The sequence below is a fragment of the Homalodisca vitripennis genome, chromosome 7 (genome assembly GCF_021130785.1).
Source record: "Homalodisca vitripennis isolate AUS2020 chromosome 7, UT_GWSS_2.1, whole genome shotgun sequence".
In the NCBI taxonomy this organism is placed as follows: Eukaryota; Metazoa; Arthropoda; class Insecta; order Hemiptera; family Cicadellidae; genus Homalodisca; species Homalodisca vitripennis.
In genome coordinates this window covers 29,141,284-29,154,940 of record NC_060213.1, presented here as the reverse complement: position 1 = coordinate 29,154,940, position 13,657 = coordinate 29,141,284, and the positions used below count along the sequence as shown (strand labels likewise).

Here is a 13,657-nt window from a genome sequence, read left to right as displayed (position 1 = left end):
CCACGGCAGCCGGCCGATATCGTGACATCAGCTGATAGAGTGGGTGTCCGAGGCGTAGCTGGTACAGATCCGAGCGTGTGTGCCCCTCCAACAAGGAAAATTCCACTTTACGTCCATGTTCTCGAAGATTTTCTCAATTTTTGTAGTGTTTTGTACAGGTCCGTAGGGCTTTTTTTTGGGGGGGGAGGGGCCATGGAATGGGAATTTATAACTTTACCCATTGAAATTCTTGCGAGCTTTTGGGACTTTTAAATCTTCTTGTTCATTTTTCTAGTTTAGCTACTGTAGCCAGGGCCGTACTCAGTTTTGGCGTGCCCCAGAACACATATTCGGTCCCCCACCCTCGGTAAATTTGTCCGAAAAAACTGATCTGAGTACGGCCCTGACTATAGGGGGAAATTATACATTTTTATTAAAAAACCAGTATTGTTGGAGGCATTGCTTCATCTCTATTTGTTTTAAGAGAGATAAAATATGATGATGTACCTTAAATCACGAGATATGACGCAATATTGCCGGTAAACGTAAAATATGACAATGATTTTCCTTTTCCTTCGCATATATTGTGGAGGGGATACCCTATAATATATGTGTGATTTTTACACTAAACCGGTTATTGGAAGAATTGCAGTGATTAACGCAACAGAATGTTTTCGTTATCTATAACACGTTATCAATTTAATGTTTTTTGCGAAATTGAAACTTTCTTATTTTACAGTTATACGTGGATTTTCATAATATGCAGTTCTCGTTTTAGTAAAAAGAATAAATTTACTACATTGCGTTTGCTCTATTTCTTTAAGATGAAATCGCGCTCTAAAATTTATTAGTATTAAAGAATAAATAACAAGGTTTACGAGTACCTGTAATAAAAATTTTGTTGCTCTACTTCTGTGTTTATTATGCAACAACTAATCGTGCCTATGATTTTTCACACTATCCTGATATAGTCACCCTGGCTACAGTATCCCTGTGAAACAGTACTACCAACCCAACAGGCTTTATTTATTGAAATCCCGCAATCGCCAATTAATCCCTCGCCGGTATAAAACAGTTGAGCAGAGTTAAATGCCAGAGTTATTGTTGGAGGCGCACATTAACAGTTGTCGGTAGGCCTGGGCGGCAGGAGTGGAGGAAGGACTAAGGATAATTGCAACGTTCCTGGAAGGACGAGACCTATAATAAGCAGGATTGACCGTTTACAAGTCTCTAGGTTGCGTGTGCCTCCCCACATCCATTATTATATTATATTTATACCCCAATCGCTTGAAAGAATGGCCCACGTTTCTAAGATAAATAGCCTTTTCATACCCCACCTGGCGAGAAGAGCCGCGGTCGCAACGGTGAGGATTGTCTGTCAAAATATTTTGGGGTTTTTTTCTAAAGCCATGAAGGGACATTAGGGTCTGTACAGCTCTCTCTGTAAGAGGGCATCTATTTCCAAATCACGTAACATATTTGTTTTTTCCCGCATCATGAGAAAACGTCAATGAGCGTAAAATAGAATATTCGGATGTGAAAAATTGAAATCTGTATTTTATATAAACGTAAAATGTAGTTGTGGTTGACTGACAATGTGTAGTAATAAACAAATCATTACAACGGTGTGTCTCATTAAAATATTCTTTACAATTTATCTATTTTTACAAATGTTTCCGTATTTCTATTCTGGAACTTACCGTGGTCCTATGATTAAATTTTAAGAAAAGATGGAAAAGAAACTTCATCATTTATCACATCTGTTGCCAATTAAAAGAAACAGGTACTTTTAACGGTCTTTTTAACGTTTTTAGTAAATTAGTATTAGAAAATAAAAAACAAAAACCGTTTTAAAATCCTTAAACGATTATCATCAACGATTGTACACATAACGCAGCTATGATAGGAAGGGTTGATTTAATGTGAATGTAGAGTTTGATCCAGTTTACCTAGGGTAGCGTCTGAAATTTGACGTTGTTACAGACTCGACTCCTTGAATTTGGAGTCATGTTCGTCTGAAAAGATCCAAAAGAATTTTGGAAAAAAAACTCAAAACGAACTCTTCACGTCGTTTCAACATCAAAAACACCCAGACTATGAATTACTTATTAGAACTTTGACTTTTTTGGATCTCTTCAGACGAACATGACTCCAGATTCCAAGAGTCAAGTCTGTGACAGCGTCAGATTCCAGACGCTGCACTATGAGGAAGGTAAACTGGAGTTAAACTCAACAATCACAATACGTGTTACTATAATTTCTTATCTTTTGCCTGTCGGAGGAGTTTCTATAAAAACAGAGTCATGCGATGACTATTGAGATACAATAACATAGACCCTACTCAAAAAATTAAAGTTTTGTTACTATTCCACTCCAAAGTACTGGAACGGAAGATGTTTAAAACTGTTTAATTAGCAGCATGAAGTCGGTGCCAACAATTTGTATTGGTGTTATTTTTCATTACGCCGCGTAATGAAGAACTTGATAGTTTGAAATTCCACGAATTACAAGACGTAGATGCCGAAGATGAATGAATCGGTTATGAATGGAAACCCATATTTTTACGCATTACCAATGTGAACACCCTGTATTCCAGCAGTAACTGTAACCCTGTCAAGGTTACCTGCGTGAACTCCACACGTGTCGATGTTGACAGAGTGGTAAGTGGTGGTAACAGCGCCTCAAGAAAGATAACATCTGTTTCCCGCGTGGCCGGGAGAACGCTCGGCACCCACTTCGGGGTGAAAGGTTGTAACAATACTCGACCACTCCAGTCTGTCCGAGTCCGGCGTTCCGTTTGGTTTGGCGGAGGTAACCCTACACCGCCCCGGGCACTCCGGCGGCCTCACCCTTTCCTTTAATGGTGATTCAATTTGGGGCTAACATGGACAAACAAGAGTACGTGTCCTGCCTCGGCCCCCGGGACTCGGTTAACGCGATTATCTTCGGTCTTCGACAGCGACGTGATGTGTACGCGATCCGTTAGTCTATAAACGTCGAGATGCAAATTTCACATCCAGCAGTGTAAATCTTACCCAGTCCGGAACGTAAACATGAGTGTGGAATTTTACTTAAGCATAATGAAATTTTCTATAAAGCCCCAACCAATTTATTTTATACTACCCCTCTACCTTGCTTCACTAAGGTTTTCTAGTTTCTCACATTGAAATATGAATACTTTATTTCTTATGGTATTTACAGCATCCATATCTCGGAAAGTATTTGGAATACAAACAAAATTGACATTACAAAAAGTTCAGGAGGTATTATAAGCATTCCAGAACACTATTTATTTTTTCTCTATGTACATAAATAACGAAGTTGTGAATATTTTAAACTTTAAACCACCCACACGTTGGAACGGCCTAGCAGATATATTTGTAACAATATTCAATTCTTATACCAAGTTTCAAATAGTTTGCGATATTTGCGGTTGTTATCGTTACAACACCTAGCCCGGTTATATAGTATATACAATATAGGTATAGCCTATCTTTTCATATATATACTTTTAGGGGTGGTTTTGGCTTTGTGGATAATTTTCGGGAATTTATATGGAAATTTCCACTAAGCGCTTAATTACAATAGGCTGATTTTGGTGCATAAAATCTACAAAATTTTCGAAAAATAATTTAAAAAAAGTGAAAAATTTAATTTAATATTTGAATTACAAAAAGTAACATCAACTTCGATTAAAGTTACATGTAAGCAAGTGATGAAATAAGATAAAAATAAATCAATGTAACGATTATCAAGTCTTTTCAGTACTAACCAATAATGAGTACTCTTGATGTTGGGATGGTTCTCGTGATTGTTTTATCCCATAAGTATATCGCTAATCCTGGCCATTTCCATCTAATTTTGATAGGCGTGTTTAGAAAAATTGTAATTGGAAGTAATTTAGAAGTATCCCTCCTCATTTAGCTTTCAGTTATTCAACAACCAATGTAAAAATTGCTCTATTGAATCGTTATTTTTTTTACAAATCTGTACTATAACAATAAGCTTAAATACAGAGCGACTCAAGTGTGTAAGTCTATTCTGAATAATCAGTACTCATGGTCCTTAGCCACATATTGCGTAAAATATTTTACCACGCTTTTTGAAGTTTCATAATATTTTGAAATTTATTGGAAACTTATAACAGGTGGAATGTTGTTTCTGGCAATTTCTATAGTTAAATGTAACAAAAACAGTAACACTCGTGCCAGAATATGAAAATGTATGATAAATGTTTATAAAATGTATGATACAATTTATATTGTTTTGTTGACGTTGTCACATACTTTTTCAACGGTAGATATGTACAAGAATGCAGATTTATATGGAAATCGAACCACTTACTGAGATCCGGTTTCCAGGGAAAAACAGTTTTATTTAGACTCCATCTAAACTCAACCCCCTGTAACAATCTGTTTTCGGGTCCAATCTGTTACAGGTTCAACCAATCGGCCTCTGACTTCATGTTCTTTGAAGAAACTCATCCAAAAACCAACTAGAATACCACTAAAATTACCTACAAATCATTACGTTAGTTTAAAGTAAATATTGGATTTCAAAGTGGTGGAGCAAAACCATTATGTCTTTTGATCCGAAATGGTAGAATAGACATAAATACAGTTTATTGAGCTTTAATTATGTATATACTTGATTTCATGAGAAATTGGAAAATGAAGATGAATCTACAAGCAAAGAGATCCTCCTAAAGTAGGCTATTCAAGGCAGGGGAATAAATTATGGAATGGTGATTTTTTGCAATTTTAAAATTTCAGAATGAGAATCCAGATTAAATGGTGGGCTAATTGTTTTCCAATCGGGTTAATGTCAGTCCAGCGATGAACCCCGCTGTTAGGAAACTCTGCGGTGTTGTACAAGGGAGCAGGGAGGTCGCCCCAGGCCAGGACGAGCGGCTCACCCGCTCCAATAGTCCCAATCAATCCCAACTTCTCCATCCCGACTTGGCACAATCAGCCCTCATCGGAGTAGAGGTGAACGTGTGGACTTCGCGCTCCACGGAGCACCCCTTCTCTCATCACTCCCTCCCTCCCTCTCCACCTTTAACTTCGAGTTACCACTGACTCTGTCCGAGATAACTCTGTAGTACTCCACGGAAGTCTTAATTGAAGTTTAAAGAGAGCGAGTATATAGTCGAATTTATAGCGTTCTCAATCTTCATGGACAAGGAATTCAGTTATTAAGAAGTAATGTCGATTGCACAGAGAGTTTCAACTTTGAGTAGATGCGACGTAAAACGCAAAGGAATTATAGCAACCTCAGATATTAACTTATGAGCACAAGTTTTGTGATGTTGATAAGAATTCTTTGCAAAGAAAACAAAACGTTCAGATGAAGTACAAAGGTAACAAGCTAGTAAAAGTTAAATTTCATTTTATGAACATATTGACTTTTTTCCAAATCTAAAGTCATAACTTTTCATTTCACCTATATCTTTCTGGTTCCCTTATCAGTTCTTTTCGCAAATTCTACATTCTAAATCTTTTTAATGGAATCATACTAAGTATTTTCAAAGCTAGAGTATTTTCGCGATCTTTATTTTTATTTCTGCATTGTTTGTTTAAGATAATGTTTTTAATTTCTGTTTCAATTATTGATCATACCAGAAGAAATCCCAATGAGGCAGTCTTGACAGAGAATATGCAAGAAAACAGGTTATGACATTGTGCAAATTTAGAGACTGATAAGTATTCATTAGATGAAATTGAAAGAATCATCTCTTTCAGATTTGTGTATGTTTATCGACCTAATTCATTTTTAGATGTAGTAATTACAATTTGTCGAACCATTCAAATAGTCTAAGCAAAGTTGAGACAGCACTGCGTAGACAGTTTCACTAATAATTTAGTGTTGTGAGGAGTTCTAAATTGAGAAAAACCCTCTTGAAGCGGGGAAAAGTGGGTCTGATCGGGGGTCGAGTGTGGGCAGTATGTCATAGGAGCAGGCGAGCTGTATTTTTGTCGAGAGAGACAGAGTGTGCGATAAGCTTTATCAACTCAAGTGGTCCCCTGTGCTGGCCAGCCAGTGCTATTTATAGCCTCCCCACTGCACCTGCTTAGAGGCTACGCTCCTCCAATCTCCTCGTTCAGAAATAGATCAATGTCAACGCGACATACATTGATCATAGAAGCCTTGTTAGGTGTCTTACACTGATATTGAATAAAGTTAATTTTAGGCATGGATAAGAATAAAACTTTTATTCTCTCGCTGAAATATTCAGTATACTTCAACCTTTCCATTATCGTCTTCTAAGTTCTTTCTTTTGTTGCATCTCCTTCCACTTTGCCTTAATTCTCAAGAATATCAACTCTTCTTCAAAAGATCTTCTTCGTTCATCCACAATTGTGCTACAACATCTTATCTACAATTACATATGTTCCTCTTCCAAGGGTTCCGTTAAAAATTCCTCAGACGCCCTTATCCACCCTCTGCCTTCTAATGAGGATGGAAATGTTAATTTAAGGAAAAGATAAAATAGAGCTTTTATTCAGAAGTCTATACTTCTTCTATTCATCGCTAGTCTTAATCTTTTACCTGTATCGTATCAGTTTGCTCGCTGAGATATTCAGTATACTTCAACCTTTCCCTTGTCGTTTTCCAAGTTCTTTCTTTTGTTCCCCCTCCTTCCACTTTGCCTTAATTCTCAAGAATCTCAACTCTTCTTCAAAAGATCTTCTTCCTTCTTCTACAATAATTATACTATAACATCTAATCTACCATTTCATATGTTCCTTTCCCATGGGTTCTGTTAAAAATTACCCTGACACAATCGTTCTTTGTTCGATCCTTTACTCTCTGCCTTCAAATGAGGATGGAAATGTTAATTTAAGGAAAAGATAAAAATAGAGCTTTTATTCAGAGGCCTACACGAATTTTATTCATCGTTAGTCCCTTATCGTCTTCTAAGTTCTTTTGTGTGTTCCCCCTCCTTCCACTTTGCCTTAATTCCTAAGATCTTCTTCCTTCTTCCATAATTGTGCAATATATCGTGTAATGTATCCATTACATACGTTCCTCTTCCATGGGTTTCATTTTACAATTCCCCTGACACAATCATCCCTTGTCCAATCTCCCAGTCAAATGTGGATCGAAAATCGAACAGAGGTACTCAACAAAGGAACGATGGACGCGCCCGTGATCAGAGATCAGACAATAAGTAGGAGTATCCAAATCGCTCTGAGACAACCACAGAATTAGACTGTTCCATTAAATGCTGCGTTTAAAACAAAACGTCACGCGTAAATTGTCAGTTACAGAGCGACTGCGGCGGGCAAAAAACCGAACTCAAGGAAATCTAATGACACAAAATGCACACTTAGTGTAAACGGACAGTGAATTCATTAAAAAAGGGTAGTTGGTAATCGCATAAAATCACATTTTAAACGGATTAATGGGCGAGTGGTCTTGGGCCCTATAATCTAAGGGCAGTCAGGGACACGGCCTGCCGACAAACCTAACCTCAAAAACTGCTAATTATATCGGTAGCGGGTAGCGACGATGGCTGCGTTTTGTCAAATACTGTAATCTACAGATCGTGGGCATTTAAACCATTAGCTCTTCCAGTTCGGGTTGTCGGTACAAAAAATAAACGCATTCTACCTCTGTCGACCATCCCCCCGTGGCCACCCTGGGTAATTTTCTGTCACGTGATCCAAGATGGCGGTCGGCTCCACGGTCAGTCGTGGTCAGGCGGCCGAGATGGAACCATCCTCCTTGTTTTTCTTCTGGGTATGTCTCACACGTTTGTCATTTCTACTACGTTCGCTAGTGACACTCTACTTTTACTCTTTTATTTGTTATATAGTTGTTTGAGTTTATTTTTCTGTTACATTCTTATTGTACTTCTTAATATTTTTTTATTGCTTTTTAAGCAAAACACATTCTATTGTATTTATACATGTCACAGAAAACAAATGTTTATGATTAATTAATTGTGTTTTCAAACATTTATATACCTTTTCTATAGATTTTGTGATTGTTATTCGTATTACACAGTAAACCCTAATTCTAAAATTAATATCCATGGATTTTTTAGAGGTAGTATGGTTTGCGAAAAATAAATTGAATTTAATTCACTGTGAAAGCCGATTTAATAATGAGGAGTTATAGTTCTCACCAACGTTTTCAAAGCAACTTACTATTTTATAGTGTAATTAAATACGTTTTTAACTTTAAGTACTACTGATTTGATAAGACCCAACCTGTAATTATATATTTTAATTGTTGAATACAGGAAGTTACCATTTGACTTGCGTGCTTAGTTATAATAAAATACATTTCGGCTTATAAAATATAAAGTATTGTTGCATACTTGGTCTATAAATACGAGTATAATTAAAATAAAATAAAATCCGCTTATTAGTACAGAAATTTTAATAAGAAGTTATTCAAATTAATTATTGTTGCATTTATTTTTTTCGATATGATTTGTTTTATTTTACCATACCATAAGTTTTAACACACCTTTTAGTTATTTTGTTCAATATTAAAATTTTTCGACCCATATTATTTTTGCTTTAAATTTCTTAAAGTAACTTTATTTGGTGTTAATATAATTTTAAAAACCAATTAAAATCGTAATTGTGTACATTTGGATAGCCGGTAAAAAATAATTATAAAATCCTCAAATCTTGGATTGGTACTGTGATGAGATTTCGCCTTCTGTTTGTAACTACAGAGTGGTCTAGTCCATATTTCTAAATATAACTATCCATCTATTACTACAAAAAGTGCCAAACTACATGTCAACCACACGTCCAATCAAAACTACAATGCTACTTCTTGTAATATTGCAATACCTGCAACACATTCTTTACTGTTGTTAAAGGGTTAAAACAATTATTTATTTTATTAATTACTACAATTAGCAGTAGGTCGCATTTGAATTCGAATTCTTGAAATAGAAGATGATGTTTTCTCAAGTGATAACGGAAACTTTTTGTTAATTATTATAGAATACCATAATTATATATCGTGGTATGTATGTATTTGTGTCTTAACTTAAAATTTATTAGTATTTTGTTATTTTATTATTTATGAAACTAACGAGTATCCGAAGCGAGGCTCCGCGCTTTGGACATTAAGGTTCGATTTACGAGAATATATTCATAACGTCTAATACATAGGAGAAAATGCTTGAACATTGCTGGTGTAGTTATAAGGATCCAACTAATCCAACTTCAGAAGGAATAATTAAATTTGATGATAATTCGTTTGGTACTTAAGCACCAAATGCATGACAATTAGTAGCATAAGGTTTTGGTAATTCCTTTGGATTCAACAACAGAAGGAATAATACAATTTGGGAATAATTCGTTTGGTAAAATGGACGAAATGCTCAAAAATTAGTAGCATAAGTTTTTGACTCTTTGGATTCAACAACAGAAGGAATAATAAAATATGAGGATAATTCGTTTGATACATAGCAGTAGCATAAGTTTTCGACTCTTTGGATTCAACAACAGAAGGAATAATAAAATATGAGGATAATTCGTTTGATACATAGCACCAAATGCTCAAAAATTAGTAGCATAAGTTTTCGACTCTTTGGATTCAACAACAGAAGGAATAATAAAATATGAGGATAATTCGTTTGATACATAGCACCAAATGCTCTAAAATTAGTAGCGTAAGTTTTCAATTCAACAACAGAAGGAATAATAAAATATGAGGATAATTCGTTTGATACATAGCTGCTCTAAAATTAGTAGCATAAGTTTTTGACTCTTTGGATTCAACAACAGAAGGAATAATAAAATATGAGGATAATTCGTTTGATACATAGCACCAAATGCTCTAAAATTAGTAGCATAAGTTTTTGACTCTTTGGATTCAACAACAGAAGGAGTAATAAAATATGAGGATAATTCGTTTGATACATAGCACCAAATGCTCTAAAATTAGTAGCGTAAGTTTTTGACTCTTTGGATTCAACAACAGAAGGAGTAATAAAATATGAGGATAATTCGTTTGATACATAGCACCAAATGCTCTAAAATTAGTAGCGTAAGTTTTTGACTCTTTGGATTCAACAACAGAAGGAGTAATAAAATATGAGGATAATTCGTTTGATACATAGCACCAAATGCTCTAAAATTAGTAGCATAAGTTTTTGACTCTTTGGATTCAACAACAGAAGGAGTAATAAAATATGAGGATAATTCGTTTGATACATAGCACCAAATGCTCTAAAATTAGTAGCATAAGTTTTTGACTCTTTGGATTCAACAACAGAAGGAGTAATAAAATATGAGGATAATTCGTTTGATACATAGCACCAAATGCTCTAAAATTAGTAGCGTAAGTTTACGGTAATCTGATTCAACAACAGAAGTAACAATGAAATATGAGAATGTTTCCTTAACAACTGGTACATAGCACAATGGTGGAAAATGACTATGCATCTTTATGATATAGCCTACGAGTAATTTTCCTGCATGTGTGAATAAACCAATGTGTGAACCTGATAAGACATATCGTACAGAGAAGTAACTGTTAAGGGCCCAAAGCAATGTGAACATGAGTATTATTCATTAACATAAATGGCATATTCGATTGTATCTATGACTGGTAATATATAAAGGAACACCTGACACCTGAATCACATTGCAAGATTATGCTTGCATTGTCGTTGATCGTTATCTCTACGTCCATCTATCACTGCAGCAATAGTTTCATTGTCGGTTACTATATTTTATAATGCTATGTAATCGTCATGTGCATACAAATGATATAATTTGTTTATTCGTTTCTTTGCTGGTTGCGACACTCTATTAATAAATAAATAAGTAGGTTTACTAAAATTAAACTTGGACTAATACTTCGGTTTTATCTCTAAATTCGCTTTCTGGATTGGAAGAATTTTATTACGATTTAAAGTATTCAAATAAACCCCGACAATAAACTGTACAACTATTAAGGTTACTTTCAAATTCAGCGAAAAAAAAAAAAAAAAAAAAAAAAAACAGACATTCTCATTAAGATAAAACCGTATTTATTTGTTATTTGTAAACCAAACTTGTGTGTTTATTGGTAACCAATATTTTTGAATGCATATTGCGTTTTATAAATGTATATGATTTAAATTAGTTTTTCTTATTTGTGCGAAATAATATTTTAGATTAATTATGAATTAAACTACTGTAATATTCAAATTTTATTCAAAAACACTGTAATCCTATATTATTCCAATAACCATTTTTTTACTGTGATTACTTTATAGCTAGTCCTTCAATAAGTTCGTTAGACATGAGTCATGAATAGCCTATATTAAATTGTGTCGTGTGATAATAATAGCCTAGGGAGGTTCTTCTTGGTCTAAAGAAGAACCCTGCTGACTTTGCGGTCAAAACGTCAAAGGGAAGGGAAGTAAAATTTTAAAACGGGTTTTATGGGAAACCATTACCACAAATGGAAAAACGCAGTATATGCAAATTACTATGGTAAAAGAGTTTACGGTCAAGTTATTTATATGACATTGTTCAATAAGTTAACACCATATCATGAATTTATTTTGTTCAATTCGTTTCTTTCATATAAATACGGAAAGTTTTAACTTACATTATCGTCAAGTTCTGCCAGATTCTTCGTTACTCCAATGTGCCAGTTTATATTTTTAGATATTCCAGTAATATTTCCAATTAGTGTCTGTAAAAATGTCGGAAACCGTTTCAGCCTACATGAATTCTGCTGTGTATCATATTTCGTATTGTTACATAATATGATGTCATATCTCCACCGACCCACACATCCAACCGCGCACTGACAATATTGCTACTCATATTAATTACTCTGTGTTACAGTTTTCTCTTTTACCGCTTAAACAAATATAATAGTAGGGTTTTGTTCAGAATAGCCTTCTTACTTGTAGGGATGGAGACACCAGTAGGGTTGCATAGATTTAATACAACTTTTATACTTTTCATCGGATATAGTCTAACTAGCTTAGAAATGTTTTGGTTGATTCTGATTAAATCATTTATTACAGTGTTTATTTATGGATTATGTGATAAATTTCTATTAATGTACAACAGTGTAGTATTGTTTATTGTAACGTTTACTAGGCATCAATAAAAACAATTATTAAATAGCTGTAAAATCTTATTCTGCTTAATTTTCTGACAAGAAATACCTAAAATTTAAAATACAAGAATCATATTATGATATAAGCTAAAATGTAACAGCTACTTGAAGATATATAGCTAGCTATTAACTTTTAGCATTGCATTAACATAGTGGTACACTTGATTTGTAGCTGCATTGTTTGTCGTTCTTGCTTAAACCACCACTTATTAACAAACAGCAGAACAACAAAAGAGAACAAAAACAAGAGGAACAATAAAGAAGAATATTGTTATTTCTCCTAATACACAAACGATGAATGCATTTGCACTAGGATTCCTATAAAACTTTGTTGATAAACGTATTTGTCGAGGCCTAGAATTTAATTAAATTTTTGTACTTATGGAAGTTTGAAGGTTTATTTGTGATTAATGTCCCTGGGAATTGGTTTCCGAACAAAATCTTAGACGGTCGTTTTACATTTTTTAGGGTCTTTGACTTTAAAGAGAAGACTTTATCTTGAATCCATATGGGGTATAGAAATTTGGTGGTAGGGACACAAGCTAGTTCTGTTAGGTAACGTAAAGATAGCGCCACCATACTAAACATTTTGCTTACATTAAATTTGTAATCCATATAATCTTCGGGTACTGTCTTTGTATTTAAGGATCAAATTTAAAATTCTTTTTTCATTGTTAGATCTTAGTCAATATGGTGAGTTTAATACTTTCTGTAATATATTTATAATTATTGTTTCTTTCGTTTGACGCAACATACCACAATCTTTCAAGAGGCAACAGATTAATAGATTTTAGATTTTACATTACATTGGATATAATACGTTCTGATTAAAAGTTGCATGATCAAAGTTAAAGTGTACATGCAATTATAATATATATCTTAAGGGGGATATAAATATATGTATACTTGAAGTATAAATAACTAACATTTTGATGCAAGGTCTCTTCTAGTATAACTGACTTGAAATTTATCATCTGTTTGGATGTTGTGTAATGTTTGAGGTTAAACGTTCCTCTGGTCTATTTTATAACTATGCCAAACGTCATTGAATAGTTACAAACTTGGAATAAATGCATATTTCCACTGATCCGTGGATTTTATAACGGCATTAATATGATATAACGTTAAAATTAATTGACGAATAGAGGGAAATATGTAGTATTTTCAACTTTTTCAGTTATCTTTTACGTTTATATGTAGTGATTGAAAAAGCTTATATAATAGTTGTTCTCAATTTTGTTTCATCTTGTAAGAATTGTTAGTGATTTTTTTGTATTTCTCGATGAATATGTTATCAATTTTTAACTCTTTAAATACTGGAGATATAAAACTTTATTACTACCATTTTTTGTTGTATATATATATTTAAAACTTCATATGGTTGTCATTATTCATAGGTTAAAAGTTCAATTTTTAAGTTTAATGTTAATGAATCACTGGTAAATGAATACAAATTTTCCAATATTATAATTTCATTATTTACAAGGCCTTTCGGAATCATTGATTCCATCATCAGGAAAATTCACAAATTAAAAAATGACGATTCCTGATGATGAAACCAATGCCTTGTAATAATAAAAAT

General features: G+C 34.0%; 2 protein-coding genes across 9 annotated transcripts in view; both read left to right on the top strand.

Annotated features, from left to right (window-relative positions):
• The window catches only part of LOC124365788 (myosin heavy chain, striated muscle-like), a 654,015-nt gene that overhangs the window by 550,160 nt on the left and 90,198 nt on the right, over positions 1 to 13,657 (top strand). The window lies entirely within an intron of this gene.
• The window catches only part of LOC124365787 (zinc finger protein basonuclin-2-like), a 213,591-nt gene that overhangs the window by 195,102 nt on the left and 4,832 nt on the right, over positions 1 to 13,657 (top strand). The gene's annotated exons all lie outside the window — the stretch shown is intronic.